Source organism: Cydia splendana, chromosome 19 (genome assembly GCF_910591565.1).
Source record: "Cydia splendana chromosome 19, ilCydSple1.2, whole genome shotgun sequence".
Taxonomy (NCBI): Eukaryota; Metazoa; Arthropoda; class Insecta; order Lepidoptera; family Tortricidae; genus Cydia; species Cydia splendana.
In genome coordinates this window covers 13829350-13857166 of record NC_085978.1, presented here as the reverse complement: position 1 = coordinate 13857166, position 27817 = coordinate 13829350, and the positions used below count along the sequence as shown (strand labels likewise).

Sequence of the window (27817 nt, the reverse complement as noted above, 5' to 3'; positions counted from 1 at the left end):
CTTTGCTCGGAAAACATATAAAAACCCAAAAATGCGCGTTTTCCCAGATATAAGACCTAGCTAGATCGATTTATCGCCCCCGAAAACCCCCATATAGCAAATTTCATCGAAATCGTTAGAGCCGTTTCCGAGATCCCCGAAATATATATTAAATAAACAAGAATTGCTCGTGTAAAGATATAAGATGAACCCTCCATCATACATTATATTTCCTCTCCACAGGCGAGACCTGAAAACATGCTTTACTTGTTTAAAATACTGAACAACTAATTCAAGCCGGCATGAATGCAGAGGATAGCCCGCGCGAAACCTTTCACGTCCACGACGGCTTTATCTGCCAGTGGAAACATTGCCACGGCTTCTAAAGTGTGGGTGAGGCGGATTCTACGAGTAACCAGGGTACACGGACCTTAAGGCTCGTTTCAACTGTAGTCTTGATATGCTTCTTCTTTTAAAAATGGCTTTCATCAAATTTACGATGATTTCGCTAATTTCAAAATTTTGCTCGTAGAGCATGATCAAAACCCCTAATGTACATTTTATTAGATAGCGTGACTAGCGTTCCCATTTGCGTTATGTCTATTTTTGTATGGGATTTTGAACAGCGCGCCAAGCGGGACGTTTTGGAAACTCAAAATCCCATACAAAATGATACTTAAGGGAAACACGTACATCACGTCACGCTATCGAATGAAATTTACACTAGGGTACTTGTTCGGTACTTACTTTTAGTAAGTACCTACTTGTAAAGTTATAAATACAAATAGCTACGATGGATTACTGATGGATTTAAATTATATTGTGTCTTTTTTTTAATTCGCAGAAATTTTCTTTATCACTGTTTGCCGGCCAGACTGTGTGTTAATCTCAGTTCTCTCGCGTGTATCTGGGTACTCGGAAATCGTTTGGAATAACCGTGTATTGTTCGAGGCAAAAAGCAGGCGTAAAATATAGCGCCCCCTTTATTCCATCTCGTTTACATGAAAAATAACTCTTCGCGAGTATGCTCGCCGTACAATGTGCGACAACAAATCTATGCGCTTCTACATACAAGCCCATTTATCACTAACTGGTTTGCATGTATATAGGTTATTGTACTTTATTATGGTTTTTTTTATAAAAAATTTGGTTGTAATTAATAGCTACGGTATATTTATCCTCAAGCCACCCAGAAGCCTATAAAAACGTCTACTATTCCATTTCATTTACTTGTTAGAACGTGACAAGCATGGCGGATAAAAAAGTGACCATATTGGCCTTGCTGAATGTGTAAGATTTACCAAGATTTATGTGGTAAATCTTACACATTCAGCAAGGCCAATATGGTCACTTTTTTATCCGCCATGCCTGTCACGTTCTAACAAGTAAGAAGGTGACGCATGACATGACAAGTGATAAAAATGCGACTATGGGCCCGATTCGGATTTTGAAATAGACATCTATTAGATATCTTTTAGACATCACCAAGATACGATAACGATATGTTTAAGATCTAACCTATCAAATTTGACATTTGCACGATTCTGGAGATACTCTTGAACGATTTCCACAGGATATAACTTAGAGATCCAATTCACATCTAATAGATATCTTACTCTATCTAACGTAAAAGTGACATTGGTTGCCCGAATTGCGCTGCAAAAGAGAACTAGTTGATATCTAAACTATAACGTATCTAGAATGGATCTAGTACGTGTCGTCTCTTGTGAATATCTTGAAGTTCGAATAAGGCAGTTAGATATCCGTGCAGATTTAGAACTTCACGCCTTGTGTGCGAACATAGACTAAATTAGTAATAACATTTTTACATAAAATAATATCAATAAATGTTAAAATAAAATAAATATATTTATTAAATACAAACGATTAAAAATCCTAGACATAAATAATGTTCCAAAATTTAATAACAAATTCCAAATTCTGTAGGTAAAATTTTTGTTTTGTAAGTACTGTGTAATAAAACACTTTATTATAAATAATAATTGAGGCTTGTAAGCTTGAGGCGTTTATAAATAACGCTATAAAAGTAAAATAGTAAATCGGCAGGCTTCTGCTATGCTGAAAATAATTTACCTACAGGCAATGACCTTTTATTTATGTAGACGTGTGACGTTCATAGTTGACAAAACTAAAATTTGATCCAACGATTTTGACAACTTGACAGGTTGGCGTCACCCATACGACTAACTAAATATAGGTTCCGGAACCTATATTTAATGGCTCACGATCGTGCGCCTGGTACCATATCTACCTCAGTTTACTTACATCTATGCCTACAGGCGACATCGGTTTTAAAGCCCGTTTGGCAGCTTCCCAATACTGACAAATAACAAATATATACCTGATAACGAATATTAACCTAATTGTCGTTTTCCCACACTTGAAACCTGTGGTTATATATAGATAACTATAAATTATAAACTGAAATAGATGAAAGAAAAAGTGACCAAGGCCTCCAGTGCCCAGGGGGCCTAGCTAACATGCAATCACTGACATAACATTTTGCAGATTTGGTGAATGGACTCATAAACACTATAAAAAGTTTATAGAAAAGAGGTTATGAGGTTCATTAACTATTCATTGTAGTAATTCACTGTATGCGTCCGCTTAGTTGTTAAATGTTGTTGGGTTAAACCTTCGGTCGTGTTTTAATTTATCGCCACTCGTTGCGAATTTGTTGTCCTTAAAAGAGGTACCTAATAGATTTACATTTTCTGATTGGTGGCGGTAAATTGCTCCAACACTTCGTTGCAGCATATCGGAAGCATTTCTATTAACTTTACGCATTTAGACTTTGATATCCATTTTCTGCCAGTCAGTGTTAGAGTCTCGCTCATTTTTCACCAACGTTTAACCAGGATAAAGAAACTTCACCACAAATTATATCCTAACTTGTATATTTCTACAAAGTTTCGCTTTGTTTGCCGCGAGTCAGGGGTCGCAAACAGTATGTTTTAACAACTTTAAATTACGCTTGCAGTAAGGTGTTCCTCGCAGTAGCTCCCAGACTTTTAACACTATGCGCTACGAGCGTATAACACCGGAAAAATCGTATGTAGCGAAAAGCGCCTACGAACAGAGAACCCGCCTAGCGGATCGCTGGCAGTGAATGTGTTAATTGACTCTATATTTTACATCTTTAGGGAAAAGAGAAGTTCCTTAATTCGCCAATTATACTTGTAAGGTTTTGATGTTCTATTTAAACCAAACTATATTTACGTTTCACCTTTAGAGTGTCACAAAGAAACATACATACACTGTAAAACAAAATCTTTTTCACTATTTAAACTTAAACATGTAAACGTGTATATGTAAATTACTAACACGGTAAATGCATTCCTTTCTAAACTCGTACGAAAACATGCTCCTTGTAAATAGTATTTTCAAAGCATAACTCTCACGTATCGAGAACGCTATTTTCCAGTCACCAGGCGGCTTAGCACGGTCGCGTTTTTATCCCTTGTCACCATGCCTGTCACGTTCTAACAAGTATGTAAGTGCGAAAGGGACGCGCAGTGATAGTCGATAAAAATGGAACCGTGCTGAGCCCGCAGACTCGATAAAAAGCACCCGTTGCCAAATATATCGGGTAGAAATAAACAAGGCTAGCGGAAATTTTCAGGAATTTCTAGAATGTTATGACAAAAATGTGACCTTAATAAGTGACCAGTTAACAGTTTTTCGAAATATTCGGTTTAGGCCTGGTTAAAGATGAGTCACGCCAGAACGGTCCGGGTCCGAGCCGAGGTGTCTGCAAAAGCATCACGTGATCACCGATTACCTATGGCATAAAACGAAATCAATGCATCGGCCCGGACTCGAACCGTTCTACCGTGAGTCATCTTTTATGCGTCATATTAATAAAACACCTGAATCTTATATTTAATGACAGTACATTTTCTTTGTTATGGTTACCTATATCTATGGAAGTAGCCAGCCAACCATTTTCTTTGTTATGTGTCTATGGAAGTAGCCAGTCGCACGTGATTCCCATATTATAATCGGTTAACCGCTTCAAGGAAATGCTACGAATTAAAAATAACTGTATTCTTCTATATCTACTATACGGTTCCTTTTAGACGATTGCCAAACTACGTCCTAATCGAAATAAACTCGGGATGGCTCGATATTGGCTAAAGGGGATCAGATAATTTTAAAAAGCCATTTTTGAATCGAACATAATGCAATGTGACAGTTCGATTTTAGGACTAATACAAGTACCGTCAAAAATATTTTTCGATACACACTTTTATTGCCGACTGTAGTTTTTCTCCTTTGCATGTCTATCATGTACTTTATGAGACCTTTCAAATGAGCCTAAACTTAATGTGTTTATGTTTTTCCATCGAAGAGTGTTTGGCTTCCTTCCGACTGCATCATCAGATCAGCTCCATGTTAGCATATTATTGCATTGTCATCGGAAATATGCGAAATTTCAGCTCGATCAGACACCCGGAAGTGGTTCACATTTAAGTTACAAGATTTAAAGCACCATAGGTATAAAGAGATATAGGTATATAAGCAGTGAAGCTAAATAAAAGTGCGTAAAAACATTTTAGTTTAGGGCAATCGTTTATAAAAAAAGGAAATCTAAATTTATAAAACCGAATCGGGGACTTTGGGGGCAGCATATGAGCCGCCAGATTTTTGGCGTAAATGTGTCGTTTATGCTTCCGATGTAGCCCACAAGATGGCAGAACCTACTATGCACAAGGACACGTACCGACGAGAACGGTAAATGGTAGCACTTGCTTTGGCTATGTAAATGTGCACATATGTTTCCGATTCAGGCCACAAGATGGCAGACCCTCCAACGCGCAATAAGGTCCCTATATGCGACGGCCGCAGGTTATAAAAGTGAGATTTATTAGTAATGGGTGCCTAATGTGGAAATGTGCCTAATAGATTCGGACCAAACTAATTCTGCATGGCATTTACAATGACGAAGTGTGATATTGTCATCATTAATGTAAAATATGGCGTCAGTAATGACACTCCTTCGCTTTGTTCTTTTCAAATCGGTGCACAATTAGCTTAGACGGTGTCTATGAGTTGAAAAACATTTAAGAGTTAGACCAAGAAAAGTCTGCAGAGATTTTGATAGCCCACGCAGTGCAAGTGTTATTTTAAACGTCAAAACGTCTTCCATGAAATTATGACGTATTATTTAACACTTACACTGCGTGGACTATGAAAATCGCTGCAGACTTTTCTTGGTCCAACTATACAAAAGAACTCACAAACTCATTTCACCCGCTGTATTTTAAATATAAGTAGGTATTTGTTTAATGCCAATCCACTTACTTAAGTAATAACAAGGTACTTTGTGGCCTTTTGTGAATAAAAATTATTCAAGGAAACCCTCCTAGCGAAATGAGGGTCTGTTCTGTTTTCATTTGTAATATTATTTTTACTAATATTCTGGAAAAGAAAAAGTAATTGGAAATATACCTGAAGGCTAAATAGACCATTATTAATCAGTTTGTGAAATGCTGACCTTAAAGGTGACAGTCCATTTCCAACGACAGCTGCGCTACTGTTGAGCAGTAGTGCAGTTGCGGTCAGAAATGGAATGTTACCTTTACTTTCGAGGTTATGATATTTTGGTGAACCCAACATTCAGTGCATTCCTATGCACTAGTATTAAGTACCTTTTTAGGGTTCCGTACCCAAAGGGTAAAAAAGGAACCCTATTACTAAGACTCCACTGTCCACCTGTCTGTCTGTCTGTCACCAGGCTGTATCTCATGAATCGTGTTAGCTAGACAGTTGAAATTTTCACAGATGATGTATTTATGTTGCCGCTATAACAACAAATACTAAAAACGGAATAAAATAAATATTTAAGTGGGGCTCCCATACAACAAACGTGATTTTTTGCCGGTTTTTACGTAATGGTATGGAGCCCTTCGTGCGCGAGTCCGACACGCACTTGGCCGGCTTATAACACATACACCTTAAGTAAAAACAGATTAGGAGTTTATTGCGAACTAAATTAAATAAACAAAAACCAACATAATAAAACTTAATACTAAGTACTTAACCTAACTACAGGTAAAAAATTTGCCCTAAATCGCCGTCAACGGGCAAGGTGCCCAGAAGGCTGGCCGCATTTCCTCGCTGTATAGCTAAGCTAATGCGCTGTGCGAAATACTGGCCAGCCCTCTGGTCACCCGAGGCCTCTATTAGGCGCGTCGATAGATCTTTATATAGCCGACGCGCGCTTGGCCCCCACGGCCCCAATGTTTCCACGCCAAACGCCGCAAACATGTAGCTGGTTCCTAATAGGGCGGCATATTTGCGGCGTTTGAGGCTTTCGGCCGAGGATGCCGCAGCGCCAGCAGCAGCGCTGGTGCTTGGAACATGGGACGGTGCCAGGGTGTCAACGCAAGTAGCATCCCAAACTAGCGGCCGACCCATGCTCCAAGGCACCAGCGTCATTCCGTCAGGCCTCTTGCTGTCGTCCCGGGCCAGCCCGCTGGGCTCGAGGATTGCCGGCACTTTCGCACTAACAAGGGCCCGACGGATGACATCGTTTATACTGGCGTGGCGGGAGAGTCTACCAGCGCTGCGGACACATGAGAGGCCATGGTGGCCCAGTGTGTCCACCATGGTGCCGCATTGACAGCGATGTGCCTGGTTTGTTGATGCCCCCAAACGTAAGCTAATAGCTGCCAGGCGGAAGGTGGTGTTATCAAGGAAGGTACCAATGTTTGGAGAGGGTAGCGCCTGCAGCCACAGACCCGACTCCCACTCCGCAGTCGCAAGGAGACGAGCTCGGTCTGCCGAACTAGTTGACGTATTTAAAAGGTTTTTCCGTACTAGTTGACAGAGCGGCTCGTCCCATTGCCTCTGCGAACAGGGATTGGCAGGCGGGTCTGTGTTGGGGCAGGTTATAGACCAAACATTCTTGGCCTCAGAGCAGTGTGCAGCCTCCATAGATCCAATGGAAGGATCTAATATTTTCTCTATAAGGCTTTGCGCACCGTGCACCGAGGACAAGAACGCAGGTAGAGCAACACAAGAAATTTTGCGGATACCCAGGCCGCCGAACCTAATGGGTAGGCTAGCCTGGGTCCAAGATCTATCGTCAAAAGGAATATTGAAGATGGATGTGAGAGTTTCTGCGACTAATGTATCTAATGTTGAGACCAAAGTGGGGTGTTTCCAAAAATGGGTTCCGCGAAGTATATATGTAAATTTTGGGACGAAAAGACAATGCTTAATGATTGAATAGGCTGAATGAAGATTAATTTTGGCCAAACGGTGTGATGTTGCTTTGAAATTTTGAATTTTTGAGTCGACTAAGTTTTCAAATGATTGGTCTAAGACGGGACAACCAAGGAGGTGAAGCGAATCTTCGTTTATAATTTTGACACCCGGGGCGAGTTGTGTAAAAAGGTCGATTGTATTTTCCTTGTCCGGACAGGTATCGGTGATAAAAAGTTCGCACTTGGAAAAATTTAGCGATAGGCCAATTTTTTCCATGTCTGTGTTAATTTTATTTAGGTCTTCGAGAACAGAAATCGCTTCTCCGCCGAGGGTCCCGTCATCTAAATACCATACGTTTAATTTTGAATTTAGTTCCTTAATGATGGGATGTATCGCGAGGCTGAAGATGGCTGGACCGAGCGGGTCGCCTTGTTGACATCCTACAGAAGAAGCCAGAACGTTGCTTTTATACAATAATTTGGAAGGAGAACTATAACATTGCCAAAGAAATTTATATACCAGAGGAATTTTGTCTTTTATTTGGGTCAACAAGGCGCCTCTGTCTACGGAATTGAAGGCATTGCAAACATCCACCTTAAGCAGGACCTCCCCTGCCTTATGCTCGAGGAATGTTCGCACGGCGTGCACGGCAGCTTCACATCCACTTTTGGAGCCAAACCCCAGTTGGACAGGTTGAAGTTCTGGGGTGAGCTTCGAAAGGATGGAGCGGCAGGCGATCTTGGCGGCAAGACGTCGGAGTGTGGTGCCAACTGCAATGGGGCGGATGCAGCCATCTTTTTTTGTTAGGGCACAAAGGTTGGCTCCATACAGGACGTCCTTGATGCCGTCTGGGACCTGGCCGGCCAGCATGATATTTACTAGTGCCGTCAGGTCCTTTAAGAGTATTTCCCCGGTTTCACCACAGCCGCTGCACAGGAGATCTTTCAGGTGTTGAGGTGTCAGACCATCCAGACCTCCCGCAGAGCCATTGGGGAAAGACATTACGGCTCCAAGGACATCCCGTGTAGTAGCAATAAGATTTGGATCACCAGGTAGTGGGGGATCAGGCAGACAAAGGTTTGTAGCTGGAGGTGGATGCTTGCTGTGGAGAGCTGTGAGGGTGTCAGAGTTAGATGGGGCTACTGCATCGTCAGAAAAAAGCAAGCGGGCGGCACCTTTTATGTCGCCATCAGAAATTTTTGACTCTACTTTTTGAAATAAATTGTTGTTGGTGTTCCTAAAATTGTGAGAAGAGGGTTGAAATGAAATATCGCTGCAGCAGTTGGCTTTAACGGTTTTCGTGAGTGATTTTGAATTTTCATCGGAATTTATATGAAGAACTTTAAAGGTGAAAGTAAGTAAGTGTTCCCAATTGCGTATGGAGTTATCTGAGAGGACTGTTTTGATTGTGTGGCTCAAGGATTTGGCAACAGATACTCGGGCACCACGTGGTATCCGTTTCAATACCGGGCGCGAATTTTTTAAATCACTCAGAGTTTGGTGAAATGGTACATCCGATCTGGTGTGGTCTGATGACTGTGAAGGCGCTAAAATGTTTGGCTGGGACAGTACGGTAGATGAGGGTTGAGTATGGCTTTGTCGGTGTTTTTTGGTGATATGTATGTTAAGGCCTCTAGGGCCTTTATAATAACTTGGTTTGGGACATTCCGGGCAACGAAGGAGATTTTCTGGCGATGCAGTAGTTCGTGTGGGGCAGGAAAGGCTTACGAGGGGCATCTACAATAAAAAAATACAGTACTTAAATTAAACCTAAAATAAAAGACACCAATAGTAAAACTAAAGACTTAAGTAAATAAGTAAAGTAAATAAAAACTAAATTATGTATCTTCAACCGCAGGAGGTACAAACTCTGCTAGAGTGTCCTGTGAGAATGAAATTCCTGTGCGTGGAAACGGGTAGAGCCTCTGCGGCTCTGCTTTTCAGGCAGTAATGGCAGCTTATGCCCTTCAGCTGTGAATTTATGGGGCCTCTGAATAGTTGAAGGATAAAATCAGAAGTATTCACATAATAAACAAACAAAATTGTACACAAGGCGATGTGGTGCTGTCAGTCGTATATTATATCATATTTTCCTTGTGATATCCGCAAAACATTGGTATATGTTACCGGAGCCGAAAATAGCAGTTTTCAATCGTTTATAGGAGCTTAAAACATGGTTTATATCAAAAAGAGAAATAAAACGGATTTAATTTTGCAGAGAATAAACAACCGTGACAGTTGACGTTGACAGATTGAGTTTTTCGCATTTTCATTCACCATCGGCAGCCCGACAGCGTACATTTGGTCACTTCGAACTGGGTTGGAACCACGCATGCTGCTATGGTGAATACGCAATGTGCTACGCGTAAAAAACGAATAAAGTGCAGTATATAGCATATCAACGTCTACACTGCAGTCTCAGGTACAGATAATGAGTTTAGAAGTTATCATTAGCGGTCGGGCGGAACGATTGCCGACGTCTAATCGTGCGAGCGACGTTACTCCGCCGCCGTTACCACCACACTGTTCGAGTAACTCTAAATCATCATCTGTACTAGCCAGACGAAGACGGCTGCAATTGGAGGCAGCTAAGGAAAAGGCAAGAATACAAATAGCGCTTATTGACAAACAGCTAGAGGTGGATTTAGCTGAACTAAATGCGAAATACAGTCCACTCAAGTCACGCGCGCGCTCTACTAGCCAGCCGCAACGGGAACAACTGGAGGTGCAGTCAGACCACGATACTGGTAACAAAACGGTCGGGCTGCGCCAATCGGCGGCTGCCACCGTCACTCCCGCCGCCGGCACTGATGTGTCGTTTTTGAACGCGTGTAACATATTAGCCACCGCCTCTACACAGACCAACGAGAACCATCCTGACCGCGACTGCATTAATTTGGCCAAGCTGGAATATTGGCCAACTACCGCCGACTCGCCCGCCGGCGCTGATGGGTCGCACTTAAGCACGTTCAGCGCGCCGGGTGCCGTCTCTACGAACTGCGACGAGGAACAGTTTGGTCATGAATGTCATTATACGGCCAGACTGTACCAGTCGCCGGCTGTTACGCCTGCTACACTTCACATTAACGACGAATCTGTGTACGAGGTATCGCTCGTGAACCGCGAGCTCGCCGACCACGCTGAGATGTGTAGCCACGCGGACAACGTGCAGGTTCGAGACGCCCGTAGTACTACTAGCCAACAAATGTGTGACACTACAGTGACTAATGTAAATATGTTAAGTGTATATAATTCAAGTGTACATAATAAGTCATGTAGTGCCAGCGAACTGAATTTGCTAGTGACAAATGTACTTGTTTTAAATTGTGACGAAAACTCTCCTGTCGGACAACCTGCACACAAATGTGATTCGTCAGTGCATTCAGGAGGACGTTTGGCTACATCTTGTAAACATTTGGCTGCTCATACACTTCAGGACTGGTGTATGCACAGCGTGATGACCGCTACGCATGGCCGAGAGAACCTAACCATGTCGTACTCGACACTACTTGAGTTTGACGCACCTGAATACTGTCCACAGAAGAAGCGGGTTCCACCCGACAGACCTTGTGATTAAAGCCCTATGGCACTTCTGGTACTCGGCGACGCATACGGTGCTATGTCGAGGGTTAACCCAGTGAAAAGAATGCGAATTTGTAACGCACACCGTTTGCCGTAATATCTCTTTGGTTTTGAGTCCTGTACCAGCACTAGGGTGGGGAATGTAGGCGACGGAACGTACAAATCTTTTTGCTGGGCGCGTGCTGGCAGCCTGGCCGGTAAGAATGCCGCGGCCAGCGCGCGTCTTTTGTTTATATGGATAGTTTTTCTCTGTCAATGAGCCACAAATGTTTATATTTTCACATCTGTTGTAATTTTATGTGTAAATTTGTATATATTATTTGTCTTTTCCCGTGCGATTGTGTAATTATTGTATTATATACTGTACAGCATAAGTTTTTCGCATTTTCATTCACCATCGACAGCCCGCAGCGTACATTTGGTTGTCTCTGAGTTCCGGCCCTACTGCCTACAAAAGTGGTTTGTAGGCAGTCGGGCCGCCGATGACGAAAAATACACGTAAAAGTTTGTATGTACAGTTTATTTTTACACAGTATTTACACAGCACATAAAATACACAGAATATATACAACTAGAGGCAAATTACACATTTAAATACAATTAATGTTGAAAACCAAAACATTCGTTGCTTACTTTCGCAAAGAAAAAATAAAAAAAACTTGTGTTGCTCTACCTGCGTTCTTGTCCTAACAATTCAGTAAATAACATCTTGCAAGTCGATTTTAATATCCGTATCAATTAGAAACTTTGCAATTTAAATGACAATACGATAATTTGGTACCATCGAGCTGATCTGATGATGATGCCAGAAGGTGGACAGTGGGACTCCTCGGTAGCTATTAGTAACCCCGAGTTTAGGCTTAGGTATATAACAGGCCTTATCAACAGACATCGTAAACTTTATAGCATTTTTGGTGCAGCGGAGTGGTGTTAACGCAATTGGTATAGATAATTCCAACTGAAATGGTAAATTAGGGTTAATATTAACCCTAATTTACCATTTATTCGTCGTAGGTCCTTTCGGATCCTTTGTATCCTATTTTCGATCCTGTTTGAGCCTTCTGCTCCTGGATATCTCAAAAGTAAATTCGTCTTCGATACTCCTCGTCCAGGATGTGAGCTGCGTACCTCCCGCGTTCTCAAACTGACCATACCTTCTCACCGTACTGGTTTTATGACTAATTCTTTCGCCGTCCAGGCTAGTCGTCTTTGGAATTCACTCCCTCTAAATATTAGACAAGCTCCAAGTAAGTTTTCTTTTAAGCGGTTGTTGCGTAAGCATTTGCTAAAACAAGAGTTCGAATAATATCCATCATTATTATATTTATAGTATGTATTGTATAAATATGTAGTAGTTTATATATATTTTATTTATTTATGTAGTTTATATGTATAGTTTGCTTTTTTTATATTCACTGAATAGGTATATTTCTCTCTCTGCACCAATTGTAGATGTCTGTTTGGCCCTATGGTTGACTGGTAGAGAATGCCATTTGGCATTAAGTCCGCCATTTGTACATTTTTGTATATACTTTGTGCAATAAAGTTTAAATAAAATAAATAAATTTATACCAATTCCTTTAACACCACTCCGCTGCACAGAAAATGCTATTCCGCCTTTCTAGACGAACAAACAAATGAACAGTAAAGGATGACTCACGCTAGACCGGGCCGGGCCCGGGCCGAAGCGTCCGATATGTAAGAATAAGAATACGAAGTAACACAAAACTAAAATTCATTTAGTACATAAATATTTGTGTCAAAAGGTCCTCACTCAGCTTCTTGTCACGTTGTGTATCCAGGATACACATGTCCGTTTCTTATGACGGCTGATCGGTGATCACATGGTGCTTTCCATAGAAAACGAAGCGCCGGAAGCTCCGGCCATGCCCCGGCCTGGTTTAGCGTCAGTCAAGGATGACTCACATTAAACCGGAGCGTGTCCGATCCGGAGCTTCCAGCGCATGGTTTCTATGGAAAGCATCACGTGATATCCTGTAATGTCATAGAAAAGTAAGCGCCGGAAGCTCCGGCCCGGACACGGCCCAGTCTAGCGTGAGTCATCCTTAAGTAGAAGGACAAATCTCTCCCCCGGGCACGGGACATTTGGCCGTTATCTACCGCGTTGCTGATTAAATTCGTGTCGCTCCCGGGACAATATTAGTTTTGCCAAGAAATTGGCCGCGCTCCATTGATTCCTACTTGTTTGGTTCGTTTCCTGTACTCACGTACAAACGTACATATGCTTTAAGGGGCCCACTGATTAACAGTCCGCCGGACGGTATCGGCCTGTCAGTTAGAACAAAATTTTGACAGTTCCGAACAACTGACAGGCCGATACCGGCCGGCGGACTCTTAATCAGTGGGCCCCTTTATCACCGTTTTTTGTCAGACTTATATGACTACATGAGGTGATCGATAACATTAGGTCTTCAATTCAATTTAATAATGGGGCACGTCAGGTTTTATTTTCTTTATAACATCCGGTCATTTTCAGCATAATTATAATGTTAAAAAGTTTGAAAGGTACCGAGCACGCAACTGCCTGAGGGTTCGAATTTTGACTCGTACTGGCTACTCAGACCTCAGACTTATATAAAAATAAGCATCTGAAAATAAATTGTAAAAGAAATGTTAAAGTCTCCTACCGCTCTGCCAGTGAGGACTAGTATCACAGCTCCTTTTAGTCATAAATAGAAACTATCTTTAGGCTTACAGTTATGTGACCGTTAAAGCGTTTCCACATTATCCGATCCGATATCGGATGTCAAGTACGACCACAAAAAAGCAAAATGTGAAAAGTGACTTTTTATATGTATTTTCTTAAGCCTTATTTAAAATTTTCATTCTTGAAAAGAAAGAGAAAAATAAAAGGACTCGATGCCATGGGACACTCTCTAGCAGCTATCTTTCTCCAAGGGTCATCCGATATCCGTTATCGGATCGGACAATGTGAAAACGCTCTTAATCAACAGTTTTGTTACAGTAACCGTACGCCAAACGAACTCTCATGACAATACCCAATTACCATTGGTTACCACAAATTGTGTGGCTCCACTCTAATAATTTCAATTGAACTCAAATCCAATTGCAACTGTCAGCAAAATGTAGCAAATCCCCGCCGGCCAAATCGAAAACCCTATTTGAATGTAGCTTCATTTCCATTCAAAAAGTCACATTCATTTATATTTTTAATTTACTTGTCCATGAATGTGTGATGTGGGTTTTTGTTTTTCATCAAAACCGCGTCCATTGGGACGTTGTGTATAAAATATGATGTGCGAATGGAGAGGGCAAACTGCGTGGCTTGATGAACAAATGACCCCTGGAAATGAGATAACGAGCGGGCCGGCGGCGATCAGGGGTGCTGTTCCAATCGCTCGTAGGCTGGGCGCTCAGGTGGACGAACTCACTGGTTCATGCACAGATTAGTTCTATCAGGCGGCTTATAGTATGTCTCTTTACGTATTTAAATAAAAGTAAACAAACAATATGTAAATTTTCGGGTAGTTATAACATTTATTGGTTAACCGACCAATTACAAAACCGCCTGGATCACTCACTGAACGACCTGACTATAACCTACATTATTTGATCGTGTAATGTTTTCATCTATTCAACTAGCTTAACGAGCTATTTGAGGGTAGATTTTGTTTACTTTTATTTAAATACCTAAAGATACAGAGTATAGGCAAGGTGACGATCGCTTGCGCTTCGCCATCGAATCGCTTTGTGTCTATCACTCTTTCATATTAGTGTGACAGTGACAGTTGCGTTTCGTTCGCTCCGTAGCGTTAGCGATTGGTATGTTGTCTATGGGGCCAGGTATGATGTTCCCCGCCGCATTACAGCCATGATTATGGTTTTCATTCCATCATTCATTCATTCATTCAACAACGACATTGCAACAGTAATGCATTAAGTGCAGTTGTCCAGTTGACATCCGATATGGATAGGGAATCGCTATGGCAAATATGTATGAAAATTTTCTTTTCTTTTGGACAAATCACCGCTTAGATATCAACTTTGAGATTTAAGTCGAGTCAGGAACGTAGGTCAGATCGGGTCTCGGGTCTAAACAATGACTTTTTAGGAAGATTCACACTAGAATGGTCCGTGTCCGGGACAAGGCGTCCGACACTTCAATTTTCTATAGAAAGCATCGTTCTGATCACCAATCACCCGTCATAGATAACGAAGTAACAAAGGCCTCGGCCCAGACCCGGACCGTTCTAATGTGAGTCGTCTTTTAAATGGCGAACAAGAATCATTATGAATCTCAAGTTAAACTGGTTTTCCAGAGCGTTCGACTCGCCGCCGCTCATCAACCAGTAATATACACCGCTTGTTATTTACCCCACACGCCATTACCGCTCTTATTGCAAACGATACAGGGGCGATAGTTACGTCGAGGATACGCAGTTATCTTTGATGTCAGTGATTTCTTTTATCCTACGCGTAAATAGCTCATTAAAGTGGAGGGAACACGGCGGGAAATGGAGCGGCAGCTGGAGGAGCATTCGAAATATATAAATATGAACTTGTATTCGTATTGTTTTGATTGAAAAGCTTTACTCGCTCAGTAGTCATTAATTTTTATATTAGGTAGCTTTTTAAAATAATATTCTTTTTAAAATTGTTTAGTGTTTTATAACAGTATGTATACTAAAACTATCCCGGCTATAAGTAGGGCAAACCTTGGCTATTCGGTGATACATAGTTATCCGGTGATAGTCAGTTTTAATGTCTTTTAGCCGCGTTACCTGGTAATTATATTACATGAAACCATATTACACCACATTAGTCACATCCATGGTATCTCTTAAATATTGTTTTAAGCAATAAAATTACCGGGCAACTCGGCTAAAAGACAATAAAACTGACTATCACCGAATAGTCAAGGTTTTCCTAATTATACTTACAATAATTCTGGTCATCTTTACTGCCCCACCTGCGATAGAGTTTTTAAAAGTAATTAAGTTATGCTTTGCCAGCCATATCAGAGCTCACGCTCGTAGGTAATTAACTAGCTAGGGTTGCCGTTGCCGATTACGGCTTGGATAGCTATATTAACTATGATTTTTACAACCGAATTTGTATGATTGATCGATGTATTGACTGGATACCATGGATACCAACATTTAAACGATCTAAATATAGAGCACTTTAGAACGAGTACAATACCGCGAGCACTCGAGTCCAGCCGTAAAACAATTGTATTGCTCCGCTGTTGTACGGGTGGTCAATTCTAATTAAACAATTTGTTATAGTTTCGATATGATCTTGACGATCGTCTTTGTTACCCTAAGGTTGCCTGGAAGAGATCGCTCTTTAGCCGATAAGACCGCCTGTTGTTACCATAGGTTAAGTTATAATATGTGCTGTTTCGATTGTTATTGGTAAACAATAATAGTTATTTACGATACAAGTGCCGAAAAGAGGAACACGAAACGAGTGGCGATAAATTTAAACACGACCGAAGGGAGTGTTTTAAATCGACACGAGTTGCGAATTACCTTTTCGCGCGTGTATCGTACAACGTTTTACAGTACATAAGGCCCTTTAAACTTTTGTACGGAAAGTGCTCTTTCCCGGACCGTATGTTCTGTAAAGAATCATCATCATCTTCTTCGCGTTGTCCTGGCATTCTGCCCCGGCTCATGGGAGCCTGGGGTCCGCTTGGCAACTAAGTAATCCCAAGAATTGGCGTAGGCACTAGTTTTTACGAAAGCGACTGCCATCTAACCTTCCAACCCAGAGGGTAAACTAGGCCTTATTGGGATTAGTCCGGTTTCCTCACGATGTGTGAAGAAACCGAACCGTGTGTGGTGTTCTGTAAATAATATTTAAACCATATTGTATTGGTGCGCATTCCACACACGACTTTCGCTTCATTTCACATGCACCAATCAGCGTGAGCGATCTTCAAGGTCGTGTCAAAATAAAATCAAAACCATAACAATTAGTGAAATCATAATGGGGTTACTATTTGTTTTATGGCACGGGCATCACTGATGGCTCTTTAAAATAATAGGTAGAGTGCTAAAGTTTTTCCAAGCTATGTGGTAGCGACAAATTATGGAAGTGTCTATATAAACGTCATATAATTTTTTATAGTATTTTGAAATGGCGGCACTCAGTCGCTTGCTAAGTCGGTGCAAAGTTACCTTAGATGGACGTCACTCTCAATTTCACCTCGTAAGACCCAGGGCAATTTTTGTGCTTTTGAATTTGGACCTTTCTTTTATTCCTATATGAGTTCAAAACTCTAATTTAATTTGTACTTGTACAAGAACACGGCGACTTACGAGGAGGCACCTTTGCCTAGTAAACATTTGTGTAGGAATGTAGTTGAATCACTCAACAACGGCTGAACAGATTTGAATATTACGATAAGTATTATAAATAACACATAATATAATAATATCTGGGAGACCGAGCTTTGCTCGGAAAATATATAAAAACTCAAAAATGCGCGTTTTCCCAGAGATACGACCTAGCTAGATAGATTTTTCGCCCCCGAAAAGCCCCATATAGCAAATTTCATCGAAATCGTTAGAGCCATTTCCGAGAGATCCCCGAATATATACATATATATATATATCGACGCTGGAAAGGAGAAATTGGATAAGCGACATTTTCAGAGATATTGAGTTATATACATCGTTGGAATCGCCAGATTTTTCTGCATCGAATGGACTAGGTTTCGTACCCATCTGACGACTTTAGTGTCGCTTATCCAGTCGGTGATTTGGAGAATCGCTGGTACATTTAAGTTACTAAACGACTTAGTTTTCAACAATTTTTTGAAAAGTGGAGATTAGATAAAAAGTTATTCGATGTAATGAACCTTAGAGTTTTTTACTTATTTGCCAGTTCAGCTTAACCTTAGCTTGGATAATTTTGCCTTATGACAACTAACCTTTCAGTGTCGGTTAACTATATTTACCTGACCGAATAATAGCTGTCTATGTCATATGGATAAATTTACTTAACTGTCAAATGTGAATTATTGGCGTTTATCATTATTTACCTAATTTCAGATATAAAATTTTTGTCGTTTATTCCATTTTACCTGAAGTTTGTTGGAAGTTACCTAGTAATTTTTTTAACTTACCCAAGTACTTTATTTTTGTTGTTATTTTTCATAATATCAGAAAATGCCAAGTAACGGAAAAAATATATAAAATAAAATAAAAATATGTTAATCTAAGGTATGAAAAAACGAGATAATATATTTTCCTATTTTGGTTTCAAATATAAATTTCCCATTCTTACTGTTACCTCGTAATTAAGTTGACTCTTTTAAGCAATTTTGATATCAAATAGAAATGGTACACTTGGTATCTTAAGATTCGTTACATGACTTCTTATTTGAAATAAAGCTATACAAATTCCTTAAATGGTGTTTTTTTATATGCGTAGGTATGACAATCTTCCTTGTGGTTGATAACTATAAAACTCATAGAACGTAGATGTATCATAGGTTGAATGTGTCGCATAAGCAGCTTATCGAGTTTGAAATTGCTCCTTAAAAAGTGATCAGATAATTCATCTTGATTTGTTTTTTGTCAAATTTTACGTATATACTTTTTTGCTTGACTATTAAATAAGCATACTTTGGAATAAGTTAGTTTTTACTCGATCAATTCTGACAACAAATTTACCTTGGAGTTTTTTACCTGACTAATTTCTTGTGAAACATGTCGGTAAGATAAATTTACCTAAATTTATTTTTACGACCATTTTGCTTAAGCGACACTGAATTCTTAAATAACTCATTTGAAGGTAAAATAATAATAGGATAATGTAGAATACATCACTATAACCATATAAAATGTCTCATTTAGGAAATACGTCATCATTAGGAATTTTAATGTTTTTTTTTTAGAAAGTCTTGCAGTTTTTTGGCTCACCCGTAAAGTTAGCTGCGTGTCGCTTATCCAATTTCTCCTTTCCAGCGTCGATATATATATATATATATATATATATAAATAAACAAGAATTGCTCGTTTAAAGGTATAAGATAAGATAATATACTCCGGGTGTTTGGATGCTGTTTTACACTGACCTAAAAAGAGATAAAAGTACCTACTTATTATAGTTTGGTAACTATTTTACAATAAACAAAGATTTACAAGAAAAATACATTCCCTCACCCAAAACCCCAGGGTATCTACGTATATAACACTTTTTCACAATTACCAGGGCCACGTACTCCCGTATCTCGCCTGGCGCAGCTTATTTTGGGTACAGGTACATATCATACAGGCAGAGTCCACTTACCGGGAGACGTAAGCCGGAAATACGGCGCAGTTACCCTGCTATCATATCATATTAACTAGGATTGCTATTCCTATAGCATACCTAGTGAGCTTTTTTTTACACGACTGTTTTGCCTTAAAAGACCGGACGGAAGCTGGTCAGTCCTTAGGAACCGTGAGATCGAAGACCTAGTGGATAAACCTAACATCATGGGGGAGAGTAAAGCTCACAGACTCTGTTGGTTGGGCCACCTTGAGAGAATGGATGAAGATCGAAACGTGAGAAGAGCATACCTGGGCCGTCCAGCAGGAAGACGTCCTATCGGACGCCCCAGATATCGCTGGTGCGACATGGTGGAGGCAGACCTGCGCGAACTTCGAGTCAACAATTGGCGAGAGGTCGCACAGGTCCGAGAAAAGTGGCGCTGTATTGTGTCGGAGGCCAAGTCTCATTTTGGGTCGCTGAGCCAACGGAGTGATTGTGTTACTTAATCAGCTGTAACGGGACATAATCAGCCACCTAAAAGTCTTATTTTTATTAATGTCAAACCTACCTATGTAACAAAATTGAACCTAATTTTTACACTACTCGCCCTTCTACCATGCACTTACATATCAGTACGAGCGAGATACGCTGCACGTAATAATATAAGAATAACATGTCAATAACAAATTTTGAATTGGCGAATTCCACTCCACACGGTGCCCCGACACCCTCTATCCTTAACAACAGTATACCTAATATACCTATATAAATAACCCCTGTAGATATTGTAGCTTTCCGCACTTAAGGTAACTATGTACTCGAGGTACTTTATACTTTCAACACTGCTATTATCGTTATAAACTTATAACAATTACAAAGTTAGGAGAAACTTAAAGGTACCTTCATTTGGATTGCCACTGCAGCAGCGTTAGGGCTCATTTAGACGATGCGACAACTCGTATGCGAGTTTGATTACGTTGCGGTTTTTGGTCGGTCGGTTGAATTGGACGTAACCAACAGTCCGCAATGTAACTACAATCGCATGCGAGTTCGCGCGTCCTCTAAATCAGCCCTTAACCCCTGGAACGCCGAACCGACAAACGTACTTGTACCCGTCAAATGCCTAGTGCCGGATCCGTCCCATCCCCCTCAACTGCCGGAGGGTCTTCAATTTTTGTACCCGTCAACTGCCGCGATCAAAAAAAAGTGATATTGTGCAAATGATATAAAACTCTATTTGTAAGTGTTTAGATCTCAAAATTGTAAAAATATAATACAATAAATTTGGTGACTGATAAGGCACAAGGCAGTTGAGACACTTTGTACAGATCTGGGACTAGGCAGTTGACGGGTACAAAAATTGAAGACCCTCCGGCAGTTGACAGGACTGGTACGGATATGGCACTAGGCGTCCCAAGGGTTAAGTGTTGAAGCGCTAATGTGACGTTCGGATGTCAATAGCAGCTGCAATTAGGCTAACATTCCATTTCTGACCGCAGCTGCATTACTAGTACCAACTAGTACGAACGCGTCGGTGTTATTGTCAATTTCCATAGTAAAATGAATGGTAAGTAGTGCTGCTGTCGTCGGAAGTGGACTGTCGCCTTAGACCGACGCGTTCAGGCCGCTGCAGGAGTGTCGGAGGCTAAGTGCAGCTGCGGTCGAAAATGGAATGTTACCTTTACTGTCGCCGCGTCGTTGTTGTCGCCGCATGAAAATGAGTGACGGAATGAACGTCATAATCGCGACAGTAAAGGGCGGCGAACGTCAATCTATTTATGAAAAAAATTGACAGATACAGCGGCGGCATCGGTATTGCTACTGTAGCAACAGTACCAGGGTCACAATTCGAACGTCACTTTTACAGGTAATGTTGCAGCGTTGGCGTGGTCGCTGTCACTGACAATTTGTTGATAAATTGCGCATCAAAAGTACCACAAAATGATATATGAATGATCTATTCTACATCTGTATATGTACAACAATTAACACTTCACCGCCAGCGCGAGCTACGCGCTACGTGGCATGACAACACGGGAAAAAACCCCATGATGCCATGCATGCAGCGATAAGCGGCTACGAACAGAGAATCTACCTAGCGGGTCACTAACAGTGAATGTGTTAAAGCGGGCATATATATAAACACGAACTGTAGAGATATAATCCCTACGTAAATACACTTAAAGTAAATACTTATAAAAAAAACATGTTAATGTGATTTTTGGGTCATGATTTTTATTGTCTGTTAGTAAATAAAGGGTCATCCATTAATTACATCACACGTTTAGGGGGAGGGAGGGGGTCAAGAAAATGTGACATATTGTGACAAGGGGAGGGGGGAGTCACAAACTTTGTGACGTCACTTTTAACTTCATCAGTAACCGAAAACTTATTTAAATTATTTTATTCGCTATACAGTTAAATTACAAGTTTTTGAAAAGATAATCGTTTTTATTAGTTTAATTTAATTTCTTAATCAGTGTTGGGTTATAAAATTACTAATATTTCTTTTGTCAAAAATATTTTGATAAAATATTAAATAAATAATTGCCGATTTCGTTGAAGAATTGTGACGTCACACCAGGGGGGAGGGGTTTGCCAAAAGTGACCAAGTGTGACAAGGAGGGGGGGAGGGGTAAAAAAACCAAGAAATTCGTGTGACGTAATTAATGGATGACCTTCTACTAAATAAATAATATTAATATACGTAACATACTCTCACTCAATATTTATAAGTTCTAGTTACCTTGTCATAATTTTTCTGCAACAAATATGTTTATGTATTCATGTAGACGCTCACAAATCGTCAAAACTTCTACTTGTTTACATTGTAAACTACCTACTCATTAAGTGAAATGTAACATTTCTTTTGAGTAAATAAAATATCTTTAATCAGAAAAAAAAAATTACGCTGAATGAACAAGTAGATCTAGTGTTTAAAATTAGGCCTTTTAGGTATCGGTGTAAAGGGATGCATAACATGGCTACGTACCTCTATATTCATCTCAAATTCAGTTTTTTATCAAAGAGATGTTATAAGCTAAAAATAGTTTCATACACCGACGTATAAAGGTTCCCAAACTTTTGCCTCGCCTCCTGCACGTTCGTTGAATTATGTAGCCGACAGTTTTTAAAGCGAAGTCCGGTAGAACTTCAGGATTCAGTAACGATTAAATAGACATTTAGGAAGCTTAAATAAAGTAGGGAGTTAAAGTACCGACTTATAATAATTGTATTTTACTTACATATCAACGTTAGGAAAATAACTTGAAATAACTTTATATAAGAGGTCAAATCGATATGAGATAATGCAATGTGGGAAAACCACAAAACATTGGTCAGTACCTAAGAAAACTATTAGGAGCCATTTTTTTCTAAGATCTAATTTATCTATCTAATAACTATCTTATAAAATGTATGGTTCTCCCATGGTGTTACATTAAATTTGTATAATAATGTTAACATGACATTAAAGCTCTCCAAGGGGCCTCTACGTGTTGGATCTATATCCCCACGCAAGCCTATCCAAAGACGGTGATTTATAGGCCCGTGAAATCCAAGGAGATACAAATATTACCATGTTATTTATACAAGAATATTCAACGGTTTTATTAGAATGCACAGAATACTTACCTTGGAATATTTAAAAGTACCGAAAAAACATAGCCAAGTACCCAACTAATTTAAACCGTTGTTTTCCTTCTAATAAATAATCTTAAGAATTAGAAATATAAATTTTCTTCTTAGCAGACCGCCCCATCAAAAACATATTAGCCTTAGGACGATAAAACAATACTAAACGAGCCCATTTAGCCTAATGAATATTATACCTCCGGAATCACCCTATAAAACTGCGGAACCACAGACATTTAAATAAGATGCCTTTTTAAATGCCCGCCCCAACTCAACTTTTTTAATAAGCCAACCCAACTGACTCTGAAAGATTAACTACCAAACTTTGTCCGTTAAACCAGCAAGGCTCCCCCCTCAACAAATGCTTTAACTTACCTGCTTACGTCATCGATTAAAACACTTCTTAATTTTGGTATTTGGATGAAAGTTCGAGGTGGGAGTGCCGCGAGCGCGCGACCGTTCGTGTCGGCGGGCAGGCGAGTACTGAAGTGGGTTTTTAAAATTCAGAGGGTCGGGAGGCAGCGACCCTAGTGCAGCCTGCATTTGTCTGAAATAAAACGCTTTGTTCTGTTATGATGTCTTGGTATCGTTTGAAGTTTTAGCGGGTAGCGATTTGAAATCAATAAAGTTTTAGTAGTTAGATTTAGTAGAGTTATTTACCTTTTAGTAGAATTAATTTTAGATTTACGAACTTGGAGACTAGTTACCTAGTTAGTACCTATTACAGCTGGAGGTCTAAATATCGTCTATCTCAAGTACATAAGGATCATAAATACAGTCTAGGTACTGGCTTAAGTACTCGTGAATCATTCTATTATAGGATTAACTGAATGAATCATATACGCGCATGAAACGAAGTCTTAACGCAAATGAGAATAAATAGAAACAGGCCAAGTGCGAGTCCGACTCGCGCACGAAGGGTTCCGTACCATTACGCAAAAAACTGCAAAAAAAAATCACGATTGTTGTATGGGAGCCCCACTTAAATATTTATTATATTCTGTTTTTAGTATGTGTTGTTATAGCGGCAACAGAAATACATCATCTGTGAAAATTTCAACAGTCTAGCTATCACGGTTCATGAGTTACAGCATGGTGACTGACGGACGGACGGACGGACGGATGAACAGACGGACAGCACGGATAGACGGACAGACGGACAGACGGACAGACGGACATATGGACGGACGGACAGGGGAATCTTAGTAATAGGGCCCCGTTTTTACCCTTGGGGTGCGGAACCCTAAAAACTGCGGAATGTAACTTTGATTGTATGGAAGCAGCTTTTTTAAATTTTGTCGTATTATATTTGGTTAGTAGTTAAGAGTGAGGCAGCTCCTCTTTCTAGTCTAGTGCTTGTTTAAAAACCTATGTAGAGTTAGACCAAGAAAAGTCTGCAGCGATTTTGATAGCCCACGCAGTGCAAGTGTTATTTTAAACGTCAAACTTCTATGAAATTATGATGTATAAATAGCACTTGCACTGCGTGGGCTATCTAACTCTATCAAGGTTAAACTAAGAACTTTTATTCATTGTTAGATCCTTATGTTTTTGATACTTTATAATGAACTACTTAACCTTTTGGACGCTAATGACCGATATATCCGCACCGCAGGTTCAACGCCAAAGACCGATTAATCGGTCACAGACCACAGAGCAACATGGACCTACGTGCATATGCATAAAGTTCAATTTCAGTTTCGACTCTTCGGTGACGTCGCGTCCGAGTGACAGCTTTTGCGTTTGACACGGCGTCGAAAAGGTTAATGCTGTGATTATTTATTTTATTGTTGTTTTCTTGGATATTTGTGCCACCTAGTTCTAGTTTTAGTTCTACCAGGCTTGACTGAAAATCAGCGTGACGTAGTGTGTCGTAGGATTCACTTCGGGACATCAAGCTGCGTGAGGACCGTTTAATAAATAAGTAAATAAAATTCATCTATTTCGAGTAACAAGGACTCATAATCACAATAACACAATCAGTGGGGAGACACTCCTCCTTTCGGGCAAACTCGGCTCCATTCGGCTCAGCATTGCTCCGAGCAATTATTAGGGTTGGCACCACTTGACGTCCTTTTGCGTGCACGGCCACAAATAAGATAATGACTTGAATTTCGACAACCCTAAATAGCCGAAACGGATAGTGCCATACATTAGAAAGGGATAGCATGATTCGTCCCTGAACCGCTGTCAAACTTCGGTTTTGTAGGAAGTGTCCTTTCTGTACGGTATTTTTATTTATTCTGTGACTCAATTCTATTCTGTTAGTTTAAATGAATTTATGTATTATGTTCTTTTTGTGCTAATAAAAAAGGATTATTTATTTATTAGGTATATTTGATTATTGTAAAATAAGTGTTATAAAATGAATACAAAACTAAAATTAAGTACAACTAAAAACTAAAGCTAAAAACTAAAAATATTTATCAAAACTTTGCGCCCTTGGTAAGGTGCCCATCACGCAGGCAGCGTTCCCGCGCTGGATTGCTATGGCCAATCTTTGCGCGAGAAAGCTGCCCGCGCGAGGGTCACCTGTGGCCTGCCTTAGGCGTTTGCTGAGCTCCTTGTGGAGCCCCCGAGCCCCCCTACCCCACGGACCTAGAGTCTCGACGCCGAAGGCTACAAATTCGTAGTGTGCGCCGAGACAACTATATTTATTAACCTTGGAACGTTCTCGGACGTCAGCCGCCGCCCCGGCCTGTTTACTGGTGGCTGAAATGTAGGACGCCGCCAGCGTGTCTGCGCAGGTGGCGTCCCACACCAGCGCGCGGCCCAACCGCCAGGGGATCAACGACATCCCGTCGGGGCGCTTGCCGTCATCCCTTGCGAGCTGGGGCTCCAGAGCCGCAGGGACGTCGGCGCTGACGAGCGCTCTCCTCAGGATGTCGTTAAGCGCGGCATGACGGGATAGGCGGCCGGCGCCCGAGGAGCAGGCGAGTCCGTGGTGGCCAAGGCGATTAACAGGGGCCCCACAAGAGGCGCAGCTATGGTCTACACATACATCGGCCCCGACCCGGAGTCCGATGGCAATTCTTAGTGTGTTTGGCTCTATGAATGTGCCGGTGTGGGGTGATGGGTAGGCGTGTAGCCATTGTCCAGACTCTGGTCTGGACACAGCTAAGAGCCTTGCGCGGTCCCTTCCCGACGAACTGTCAACTAGGGATTTCATGACGGCGGTGCAGGCCAAGTTGTCCCAGGCCCTTTGCCTCTCGGGTCTAGGTGGCACATCTCGCAGTTTGGCTAGCCAGGCATTCCTGGCCTCTTCCAAGCACGCGATCTCGCAGTTTGTTGTTTTAAGGATTTTACCTGCGAGATCAGACGTGCTATGGATTGAGGACAAGAATGCCGGCAGAGCAACACTCGATATTTTGCGTGTTCCTAAACCGCCAAACCTAATGGGCAAAGAAGCCTGGGTCCAAGCTGGTTCGTTAAAACGGACATTCAAAATCGATTCCAGTTGTGACTTTAGGAGACTATCGATAGGTTGGACTAAATTAGCGACTTTCCAGATAGGGCAGCAACGGAGCAAGTACGTAAATTTGGGAACCAACAAACAAAACTTTAAAATAAATAAGGCTGAATGGCTACTAATTTTGATTAAGCGGTCTGAATTAACACGAAATTTAGAAATAGATTTGGCCAAAACAGACGGAATAGCTTCATCGAAAATGGGGGAACCGAGAAGGTGGAGATTATCTTTTGATAAGATTTTAATGTTTGGGGCTAAACTTGAAAAACTTTGAAGTACCTGGGGTGCTAAAGAAGGTTCTAAGTTTTCGGAAATGTACAATTCACATTTGTCGAAGTTAAGTTTCAGGCCGATCTCGCTAAATTTCTGTATAACTAGGGATAAGTCTGCCAGGACCGATTGTGAGTCTCCGCCGATGGTGCCGTCGTCCAGGTACCAAACATTCAGTTTGGACGTGAGACTATGGATAGCTGAATTGATGGCCAGACTGAATATGGCGGGGCCCAGAGGATCGCCCTGCTGGCAACCCACGGCAGAGAGAATTTCGTTACCCTTGTGAACTAATTTGGACGGACTATGATAACATTGGAGTAAAAGGTTATAAATTTCAGGTACATGAATTTTGATTACACTAAGTAGGGTATCTCTGTTGACAGAGTTGAAGGCGTTTTTGACATCTATTTATAATAATAAATATTTCTTATTCTTAAGAATACGAAAATACCGAAATATTTCTCGATAGACCAACATAAGCCCATTATTTCGGCCGGCTTACCGACCAGGCGGGCGGGCTGCTTATTGCCACTCAGTTTTATTATACTCCGAGGATTTGGTCTGATAAACTCCAACAAGGGACTGCGATCAATAAGACCATGTATAAAGGATGACTTAAGGGGCCCACTGATTAACAGTCTGCCGGACGGTATCGGCCTGTCAGTTGTTCTAACAGACAGGCCGATACCGTCCGGCGGACTGTTAATCAGTGGACCCCTTTACGTTAGACCGGGCCGTGTCCGGGCCGGAGCTTCCGGAGCTTACTTTTGTATGACATGACAGGCGATCACGTGATTCTTTCCATAGAAAACGAGGCGCCGGAAGCTCCGGCCCGGACACGGCCCGGTCTGACGTAAAGGCGTACTTGTGGACAGCGAGCCAGGACCATATATCGTTAATCATCGCCTCCCGATTGATAGTTTAGATACTATCATGTATTAAAGAAATAGTCAGCTGGTTTTATTGCGGTGGAAAGTCCGTCAGCTGATCACATGAATATGTAAAGAATATATTTTTTCAGTCATCGCCTCCCGATTGATACTTTGTCAGGTGATAGTCTAGATGCTATTATGAATAAAAATACCGTCAGCCGGTTGTATCGCGGTGGAAAGAGCGTCAGCTGGTCGTATGAACATGTAAAAAATTAGCGCCTTACCATTGTATTCATTGCTAGGACAATCTTAATATAAGCTATATTCTTAGATCGAAGATATTGATATTGGTATCTATGTCTGGTAGTAGTTTTCGTTGCTAATAATTGTTAGGTATACGAAGAAAATACAGTATTAATTTCTAGCAACAACTAGTACCAGATATAGATATAATATGTTACTTGAATTTCCAAGTCAAATTTCATGATAGGTATTTCAGAAGTCTTTTTTTTAAGTTTTTTTTATG

At 40.9% G+C, this 27817-nt stretch overlaps 1 protein-coding gene across 2 annotated transcripts in view; it reads right to left on the bottom strand.

Moving 5' to 3' along the window:
- The window catches only part of LOC134800060 (uncharacterized protein CG3556), a 225875-nt gene extending 202670 nt beyond the window's left edge, over window positions 1-23205 (bottom strand). The window contains exon 1 of one of the 2 annotated variants that reach the window (XM_063772518.1): window positions 23049-23205. The gene's annotated coding sequence lies outside the window, so the exon portion shown is untranslated. The remainder of the gene's footprint in view (window positions 1-23048) is intronic. The other variant, XM_063772517.1, reaches the window with a different exon arrangement.
- Window positions 23206-27817: the final 4612 nt, after the last annotated feature.